Source organism: Octopus bimaculoides, chromosome 15 (assembly GCF_046866305.1).
Source record: "Octopus bimaculoides isolate indiv1 chromosome 15, ASM4686630v1, whole genome shotgun sequence".
In the NCBI taxonomy this organism is placed as follows: Eukaryota; Metazoa; Mollusca; class Cephalopoda; order Octopoda; family Octopodidae; genus Octopus; species Octopus bimaculoides.
In genome coordinates, this window is record NC_142942.1 from 33,036,629 (window position 1) to 33,046,628 (window position 10,000).

The window sequence follows — 10,000 nt, forward strand, 5'->3', positions numbered from 1 at the left end:
CTAGTCATCATCTTCTGGATTTTCACGTCAATTGCTCGGATCCCATTAAGCGTCCAATCAAGTAGCCCAAATGTTTTATGAGTACTGGTTCTGGAAACACATTGTGGATCACTGTTTTATGGATCGCAGAGAGTTCCGAGGCCCATATTTTCCTTATCCGGCTGTAATATTCATTAGTGACAGGTGCCCTGTTACGAATACCATTGTAAGATATGTATGTATGTATGTATGTATGTATGCAGTATGTCTTCTCCTTTTTTTAAATTTAAAGTAAAGTTTGACCGGCCACCGACTTGGCAGCAAAGTTGTGAAGGAAACATCATGGTTTAACTGTCATCCTTTATATCTTAAGAAGGTCTTGCAGATTCTTAGAGTCTCAGATATCGTGATCATTTGTAGCTTATGAATGAAGGATTTGCGTTCTCTCTCCAAGATTCCAAGTTCAGCCAAACTTTGCTCCAAACGGGTTGGTATTATCCTGTTGCTCCAATAATAATGGGTATGAAGTTGAAAGTGTATTTTGGGTACTGCATCTGCAAACTTTTTATCAACGGTCTATAGTTGTCCTCTTTCTCTTATATTTTTTAATCACATTGGTGTCCAGAGGGCAAGTGATTTCCACAACAGAGCATGTATTTTTTTTGTTGTCCTACACAACAGTATCTGACTGGTTGTGTTTTAACTTGGTGGCTGTTTTAATTTTCAAGTTCCACTAGTATTCTTTTGACTCATCGGTCCCAATATGTTCAACTTCTTTAGCAGATATTCTCTTTTTTGTTATCTTGTTCCAGACCATTCTGGCCACCGTATCATGCCTCATGAGGAGATGATATCTGGAAGACGTTGTCTCACAGTTGGCAATAATATGGTTGATCTCTTTGACCTTGGTCTTACACAGCCTACGTTTGTTGTCTGTCAACGTTTTCTACCGCTTTTTGCGTTGTAGGTACTTGGTAGGTATCTCTTGTTCTTGGATTACATGGATGTAGCCTTCAAAGTGGGACGTCATAAACTTGTCGGTACTCTATGCCAAGCTGTTGACATGATCGATCCCTTCTATTGATTTCGTTTTACGTACCAAGTACCCGTGTACTTTCTTCTCAATAAACTGGTTCCGGGTCCGGTCCCACTGCCTTGTGAGTGGATTTTGTAGAGGCATACTGAAAGAAGCCCGTCGTATATATATATATATATATATATATATATATATATATATATATATATATACACACACACACACACACACACACACATACACACACACACACACACACACACACACACGCGCGCGCATGCACACACACAGATATATATATGCGCGCGCGCGTATTTGTATCACCATCACTTGACAATTGATGTTGGTGTGTTTACGTCCCCGAAACTGTCATTGGGAAAGTTATATTCCAAGATAAGTCCATGCTGTCCATGAAGATGATCCCGGCCGAGGAGCGAATTTTTTGCGAGTGCAATTTGGCAAGATGTATGAAAGACGCACGCTTTCCAACAAACTTTGTTTGGAATAATATGACTACCACCAAAATTGCATCTACTGGGGACCTGAGTATTTGCATATTACTGAGGTATATCTTCCTTAATTTACCTGGGGTTACAGTATGGTCTCAAACATACGTATACCGAGTTCTACACCAGGTTATTAGTCTCGCAATGCCAAGGCGAAATGTATGTGCGGGCTTCCGTATTTTCTTCCAGTTGGTTTCTGGGGATGTAGCTGTCGAAATCATGCATTTATTGGCTTCCATAGTGAGCGAATTCTTTGTGCGTCAGCAGTGTTGCATTGTTGTAAGTGCATCGTGGATTGCATCTCAGTATAGTGCTTTCTGTTACGCGTACTGTAACAAGTGGAACGAGGGTGCATCGTGGTGGTGGCAAAGGTTGTCATTCTTTCCCTCTGGTTTAGCGACTGTTGGTATGGCGACTGTAGTTCTTTAGTTCGGAGTCAGAAAAATGCAGCGGCATGTTGCATTAGAAGGAAGTAGTAATTGCTTTTAGACGGGGCCACCAATGTAATCGATGGATGTGACAACTGTTCATGTGAAGGTGAAGGCTGCAATTCTTTAACTCGGGTTCACCAATGTAATGGCAAAGATTTATTTGCAACGGCATGTTATAAGATGTGAAAGATGAAAGAAGAACAGCAATAGAAGTTTTAAAGAAATATTTATTTACCGTTACTTTGTATAATGTCTTGCCTCGACAGGCAGGTGTGTGTATCATATAAAAACAATAGAGTTATCTTTTCTTGTCTGTTGTTGCTATTTATGTTTGGTCAACTGCTAGCTGCCTAACTCGGAATTAGAGGAAGATAGAGTGAATGTTAAATGTAGGAAGTCGATAAAATGAAACCTTCATGGTGCCCTGACATTTAAACAGCTGTGGTGTTGTGATGAGATACTGTATTCTAGTTGATATTCTCACTGTAAGCCTCTCTCAGTTGAATTATCACACTAAGTGGATTCTGCCTGTGGTCGCCTCTACGTCATCTCCTTATTGCCAACTAACTTTTTCCTACGGTGGTTTTAATATTTATAATTTTCCAAACTAGTTAGAAGGAGAGACATATTGTTGAGAACAATTGATTTCGTTGGCGATCTGTTATCTCTATTCAAGCTCTTGGTGGCCTAGAAGAGGTTAGAAGGGTTGAGTGGCAAAGACATTATTCTGCTTAGCGATGGCATCTGGCAAATGTAACTGCTGTCACTTACAGAAAAACTATTGTTCTACCGTGAGAAAAGTGCTGTTGAACTGTTAAGTGAAATTTGGCTATCGAGGATCGAATTCACGCCATGCCTGCATGAACCACTACATTATATATATATATATATATATATATAACATAAATAATATATAATTATATGCATATATCCATACATGTATGTACATACCTACATCTATATGTATGCATACATGCATATATGGGTACAGGACATCACAAAAGAACGTTAAACACAATGAGAAACGAAACATAAAGACAAAGACAGAAAACGAACTTTTTTTCGAACAACGAAAGAAACAAACAGAGAAACGAGACATGCAGCATAAAGAATATTTCCCTTCTTCAGTTGTCCCTGTTCCATCTACTCCGCTTTTCGAAGGCAAGGACAATACGCGACTTCGTTGGAGCAGTCCTTCGCGCAAAGCAAATTAAATAAAATTTGGAGTTTTTTGCGGAGGGTGAAAGTGTAAACAAGAAATGCATATAATTATATATTATTTATGTTATTATATGATCGAACGCCACGCACTGTCTCCAAGTAAGTTTATATATATATATATATATATATATATATATATATATACAGAGAGAGAGAGAGAGAGATACATATACACACATATGTATACTTACATTATATGTGCGTCTGTATATGTATGTGTGTGTGCGTGCGTGTGTATGTGTGTGCGCGCGCGTGTTTGTGTTTGCGTGTGCATCGTATGTATGTATGTATGTATATAAATATATATATATATATATATATATATATATATTAGTAATCAGAAAATTAGTTTTTAACCTAGTTATTGATTTAATATCCAGGTTTAGTTTATAAGTCTATAAATGTATATGTGTATGTGTATGCACGTGTGTGTGTGTGTGCATATGTCAGTGAGTGAGAGAGAAAGCTAGAGAGCGAATGTGTCTACGTGCGTGTGGGTGCACGCGCGCTTGTGTTAATATGTGAATCTGAATAAGTTGTGGTTGGGTCTCTGTGTGCACGCATACTGTGTATGCGTTAGAAGAAAATTCAATTATGTAGCGTTTCATTCACACATTGTCAAGTACCACAAACATTTTAATGGAATCGCACACGTACTCATATGAACATTTTAATATAAACACACACACACACACACACATACGCAAACACGCACAACCGCCCTCCGCTTACATTTCTCACGCATACACACTCACCAACACACACTCAGTAACACAAACACATCATCACGCACACTCACCAATTTACATATACTCATAAACGCGCGTACGCACACACGCGCGCGCGCGTGCACCTCTATATTACTTCTACAACACTTGTTTCCTTTGTTCGGCCATCTTTGTCTCTTTTATTTCTCACATCATCTCTTCTAACTTGATTAAAAGACTACTACTACTACTACTAATACTACTACTACTACTACTCTATTTCCAGTACCATCAGCTCAATCATCAGCACAATCACCAACATTTCCATTACCACCACCAGCACTACCACAACCACCATCACCACCAGAACCACCACCACTACCACTACCACCGCCACCATTTACCCTTGCTACTATTTCTACCATTATCACCGATGGTACCGTTGCTACCATGGCCATCACTACTATTCAGTGCCCACCAGCACCACTACCATCACCAACACCACCACCACCACCAACACCACCACCACCACCGCCACCACCACCACCACCACCACCGCCACCACCACCACCACCACCACCAACACCACAATTAGTTTACTGCCACAATCACCACATCTAAAATCAGCCCGCCATTCTAGTTCATAAAGTGTAGACTCACCCTTACAAAACTCGTCTTAGAATCGTTATGAGCCTCGGGCAAAGGAATATACTGGAAACGCACACAGCCACAGCACTCGCTGATTATTATTGGGACACATGATCTTGTTGGATGCCAAGCCTTGAAGCTCTACTCTCTCCAGCGCCGCCGCGAGCGGTACATCATTTGTACGATGTGGAAAATATACCGCCAGCATTGTCCAAACGACCTGAACATTAGTTTCAAGGTTCATCCAAGGCTGGGACCACGAGCCATACGTCCCCTGCCCAATTCAGAATCACAACGTATAGGTACATTGCGGCATAATTTCTTTTCCTCAACAGGCTCTGCCCTGTTTAACATTGTCCCGAAACAGATAAAAGAGGAAAAGGATCCTATCAGCTTTAAACGGAGTCTAGACAGTTTTCTTCAAAGAATACCAGACAAGCCACCAAGAACACACTACTTGAATGGACCATAAACAAAACTTGACTGTAAAAAGGATTTAGATAATCCTATCAGGTGGTGCTATTAAGTTAGACATGGCCTGGACCAATCTTTGGTCGAAACATATCTAAGTTTTATCTAAGTTTTAAGTTTTTATAGTGTGCCCACGGATCAAAACGGCACTGAGTCTTCCATCCACACGCACACACACAAACACACACACACACACACATACACACACATACACACACATACACACACATATATTATATTATATTATATATATATATATATATAAGTATATATATATATATATATATATATATATATATATATATATATATATATATATATATATATATATATATATATATACATATACATATATGTATGTATGTATGTATGTATGTATGTATGTATGTATGTATGTTTGTACAGTACCAGACAAAAGTTTTCGGCCACTTTAAAGTCTTGAAAATTTCTACTAATTGCCAACTTAAGTGGATGTTTTGCATTGTGCTTTTTAGAGGTGAAACATTGGCCGTGCTTGAGTTATTTCCATACCCAATCAATATATTTTGTAGTAGGGGTTCTGAATGAGAGGGGAAGATGCGAGACGACCACCAAAAATGGCCGTGCAAAAGTTTTTGGTCACCTCACATAGACCAATCAAGATACAGTGTTTTAAAACAGAAAAACGTCTATAATGAAAATTTATTACATAATGTTCATTTCAAGAAGTTACTGTACATTGTTAATATTTCGTGTGGCTTCCCTTAGCTTGAATAATTGCTTCATTGCGCCTGGGAAGAGATGCGTACAAGTCCTTCACCATCTTGGAAGGATCATTGTCAATCATGGTCTGAATCTCACCAACAAATTCAGGAATTCTTTTCTTACCAGCACGATCGGAGTGAGTTTTCCTAGCTGCTGTACCTTCGTAATCACCATTAGACTCGTCCAACTCCTTCCGAATCTCCTGCACTATCCTCAGATTGACACCCAAACACTCTGAAATGTTCGTATTGGAACTTCAGGCGCGAATGCCAAGCAGTACAGTATGTCGTTTCCAAATTTCTGGCAGAGTGAATTGCGTCAAAGTGCTATTTTTCTTATACACGGTGCCCAACTGACCCTACTATACTGTGTAATCGACAAAATCAAGAACAAGCACGTGCGCGAAATTAAAACAATAAAATGGCTACAATTTACCATCACACCCTGTATGTATGCATATACATACATACATACATAGGACTATTGTAGAAATACACTTGCCCATGATGCCACGCAGCGGGACTGAACTCGGAACCATGTGGTTTGGAAACAATCGTCTTACCACACATCCTCGCCTGTGTCCATGCATTTCTCACTCAGACATCGACATATACATTACCACCAATTCAACCTTAGTAGTTACTTTTGTAAGCCTGGCACATGTTCTACATCCGTTTCCTTTGCCGAACCGCTAAGTTACGGGGACGTAAACACACCAACACCGGTTGTCAAGCGGTGGTGTGAGACAAACGCAGAGACAAAGACACGGACACACCCACACACACACACACACACACACACACTCACATAACAAACGTCTTTCAGTTTCCGTGTACCAAATCTACTCACAAGGCTTTCGTCAGCCCGAGGCTATAGCAGAAGAGACTTGCCCTCGGTGTCACGCAGTGGGACGGAACCCGGAACCATGTGGTTGAGAAACAAAGTTCTTACCACGCAGCCACGCTTGCGCCTGTTGTCTGTTATAATTGTTGTTGTTGTTGTCGTTGTTGTTGTTCCTGTTTTATATCCGTTTAACCATGTGAACATGGGTGGTGATGGTGCTGGTGGGGTCTTCGTTGGAATTAACAGCTCAGCCGTAAAGTGGGACTGAAACAGATGATAGTCAGTCATGCATTTACAACACAATGGCAAGAGCAGCAGCACCAGTGACTTGAACTTTTGACCATGTGATCAGCATCCAAACACAGTGGCTATTTTACTGTATTTGGCTTCGTGTCCCAAAGGAAATTAATACTGGTGCTCTTCGAACGGAATGGTAAAATGAGTACATACACAAATAAATAAATAAATTGTTTTAAAGTTGAATATATGAAGAACTATTGTTTGCCATGTCTTTTTTAGTAATCATAAATCATGTATAACGAAATTATAACGTTTTGCAGTCATTCAAGCAATAATAATACGGATTTTCTAAAATTTTAAATTACATTTTAAGATCTACGACATCTATATGTCTCTTGTAGCTCACCAATTTGAGAATTACTGCCTTAACCTGATGGCAATGAAACAGTGGATCCATTATAGGGCTAAAGAGACAGTCACATTTTAACATGGCGTGTTCGTAAATACCAGGTGAGCAAGACATCCTGCTTTCATCATAAAATTATTTTGTATCTTTAAAAGGTTATTCGCTGCTTCTCTCAGAAATTACATGACAATAATGGAAATATCTCAAGAAATATAAATTAATATGCAAAATATGCGCCATAATAATGGTTTCAAATTTTGACACAAAGCCAGCGAGTTCTGGGGAGGGAAAAGTCAATTACATCGACACCAATATTCAACTGGTACTTATTTTATCGACCCCGAAAGGATGAAAGGCAAAGATACCTCGGTGGAATTTGAACATAGAACGTAAAAACAGACGAAATACCGCTAAACATTTCACTCGGCTTGCTAACGATTCTGCCAGTTCGCCGCCTTAGTATGCACCGTAATAACAGTTTCCAACAACAGTTTAAGGCCTGTAATATGTTTCTTTCCTCCCCTTCTCTTCTATTCTCTAGTTCTTTGTATGAAAGCAGACCCACAAGATACTCTTCCTATCACAGCTATAACAACAGGATGTGTGGCCTGCACAGTCAGCCTTAAACTCTTCGTTTCTGCGTAGCTATAGAAAATCTCTATAATCCTGAAGCCTCATAAAGTTGCTCTTTCAACCACACGTCGTTCGTTGCTATTTCCGTACTCACAATCCACTGAGATTACACTAAAAAAGGGTGGGGAAATGAACCAGAAATCAACAACGCCCCTAAATGTCACTTTATGCACTGCTGTGCTGCCCCGCTAAACTGCTGCACAAGCGGTTAAGTGTGAATCAGCCTGCTTATAGGTTTCTTCTTCTGAACTGAAAAACAAACAGCTTCTACCTTATATATTACCTCATTCAATGGGCTCGGTTTCACGTCAATGAATGCTTGTTTTAATTGTCTTGTAAATTATCCCCGACCCTCGTTTTCGTGTATCAAAAGTACTTTAATGCTTTCCTTACCCACGGATGGATAAAGTGTTTGGATAAGAAAGAGAGTTTCGTTACAAACCCTTCCGCATATTTTTGCTATGACAGGGCTAAATCTTAAATCACTTTAATTGCTGAAGCGCCTCCAACTGCGTGTTTGCTGCTAATATTGTCGCTACGTTACCTCTGCCACCGATGCTGCTTGTGGTTGTTGCTGTTTACATTTAGGGTTCGTGTATTGAAGTCAATATCAACACCATTATTTGCCAGAATGTTTTGTTTTTTTTTTTACTCTTGTGTGCTTTGTCAGTTTGATATTGCTAACTATTTTCTGTTTGGTTGTTTTCACGTTGAAAATTTGTTAAATTTCACGGGTTTCTAATTGGTGAGTGTGTTGTACTTCTTTTTTATATTATGGCAGACATCATTATGGCGGCTACTCCAATACAAGAATCTATGTTGAATTGAGAATAAGCGAAATTGTGGCAATCAAGGCAGCATTGAACAAGTCTGACATATGGCAAATGAACTTGTAGGGCGAACCACCCAATCCTAATGATTTTCACCTCGTACAGCAGCTCAGCACGTCTGCAACTTCGTCCGCCGAAATCAGTTTTCCGCAGTACTCTGCCTCTCTTCTTGAGAATAGCAGCAAACCATCGAGGTATTCTTGAGAATAGCGGTAAACCGTCATATTGACAACAGCTTGGTAGAGTTCTGCTGGAAAACTGCACCCCTTCTTTTGGAATCGGAGACAACGCACCTGTTGCGGTCCGTCATATACAATATTCTGGTTTTGTTGATAGCTATACAGGACAGAAGTTTGTGACCTGTGTAGCCGACTTTCAGAAACTCTACACAACATACGTTAGTCTTATCTGCTAGCCTAGCAAAGATTTTTATCTAAATACAACCTGGATGACCCGCTGCATCTATACCAAATCTAAATTGGCGCATTCGGGAAATCAAGGTGAAACATGCCAGACTGGAAGCGCTTAGGAAGGTTTGCGAGGCTTTTTGTATTCCCTTCTATCGGCTACGCATACACAATCCTTGTTAAATATATATATATATATTAGCGACTCTCCACTTAAACGTGGATGTACTGTTAGAAAAAAATTATACCATGAGAGAAACACTCATATTAGCTTTTGGTGGCTTCGGCGCTGGAAATGGCGGGGATTTGTCTCCCTGCTAGCGATATAAACAAGAGAGCATTTTGCATCAAAAGCCAATATGAGTATTTTTCTCATGGTAACTACCGCTGTATAGTTTGTTCAAACAAAACATCCACGTTTAAGTGGGGATAAATATTACAATCCCTATTTGTATCCAAATGCCATTCTAATTGCCGGCTACGACTAATGAGCAAGGTATTGCTAGGAATGTCTCTAGACGTTTACAGAAATCAGACCTGTCCAATCCAGTCGATGAATAAACGGTTACTAATATGATGGCCCTGCCCTCACACTTTGTGCTGTTCATGTCCAAGAATCGTGAGTCATCAACCGGATCTAGAACTGTATTTATCTCCAGAACCAGAGCTTTTCAAAACAACATCGCTATGCCACTCGATCTGGGTTAACCGAGAAGTGTAAGCCTCATATGTCAAACGATTTGGTCTCGGTGATCTTGATCCTGCAAATGGTTAGCACTTGAGGTCGTAGTAGTAGTAGTAGTAGTAGTAGTAGTAGTAGTAGTAGTAGTAGTAGTAGTAGTAGAAGGAGGAGGAGGAGGAGGTGGAGTAGAACACACTCTCTTCAGGTAATTTGCAA

General features: G+C 39.9%; 1 long non-coding RNA gene across 2 annotated transcripts in view; it reads left to right on the forward strand.

The window, feature by feature from the left end:
- Positions 1-7,330, forward strand: part of LOC128249505 (uncharacterized) — a 26,720-nt gene extending 19,390 nt beyond the window's left edge. For both annotated transcript variants that reach the window (XR_008265618.2, XR_016244513.1), the window contains one exon: positions 7,228-7,330. This is a non-coding gene — a long non-coding RNA (uncharacterized LOC128249505). The remainder of the gene's footprint in view (positions 1-7,227) is intronic.
- The last annotated feature ends 2,670 nt before the right edge of the window (positions 7,331-10,000 follow it).